Below are 720 nucleotides of genomic sequence, written 5' to 3'. Positions count from 1 at the left end.
TCACGGATCTGACTCAGGGGAAATGTCATGCACCTGTGGAACAATCTTAGCTCTTTGCAAAAGAAAAATTCAGGAGTAAGAGAACCACAAATTTAACCCAGTGTGGACTTTCTGACACTCTGGTAGAAATATGTTGTGTTATCTCAGACTCCACAGATGACCATCCTTAAAAAGCCACATTGCCCTTGTGTGGTCCACTCTCAGGCTGAACCTGGTCTGACCCTGGTAACCAATACAACATGGCTGAAGTGAGTCTATGACCTCCAAGGCTGGGTCACAGAAGCCCTGCAGCCTCCACCCTGCTCTCTGTTCGGAATGCTCGCTCTTGAGACATTTCCTCTTCTACTCTGTCAATCTGTAAGATGCCCAAGCCACACATAGAGGCCGTGTGCAGAATTCCAGCAAACAGTGAGCATGAGCTGACAGCATGTTCCAGATTCTCAGGACCACCCCAGACCTCCCGAGTCCAAATCTGTGCTTTAATAAACTCTCCAGGGCTTCGCTTGGTCTGGTCTCACTTTCCAGGGGAGATGGACGTTGATAATAGGAACAAAGGGTCCCTGTGGGTAGTGGGCACCTGCTACTTTTGCCTGTATGGTGTTGCCTCCTTCGTCCTCTCATTACAGCATCCTGCTTTTTGCTGGGGGCCTTCTCCTCCACCAGCCCATGTGGCCATGGTGGGACTGTACACATGGACCCCACTCCCAGCTCTGGTAAGGG

Source organism: Galeopterus variegatus, unplaced genomic scaffold, assembly GCF_000696425.1.
Source record: "Galeopterus variegatus unplaced genomic scaffold, G_variegatus-3.0.2 Scaffold6583, whole genome shotgun sequence".
Classification (NCBI taxonomy): Eukaryota; Metazoa; Chordata; class Mammalia; order Dermoptera; family Cynocephalidae; genus Galeopterus; species Galeopterus variegatus.
This window is presented reverse-complemented; position numbering follows the sequence as displayed.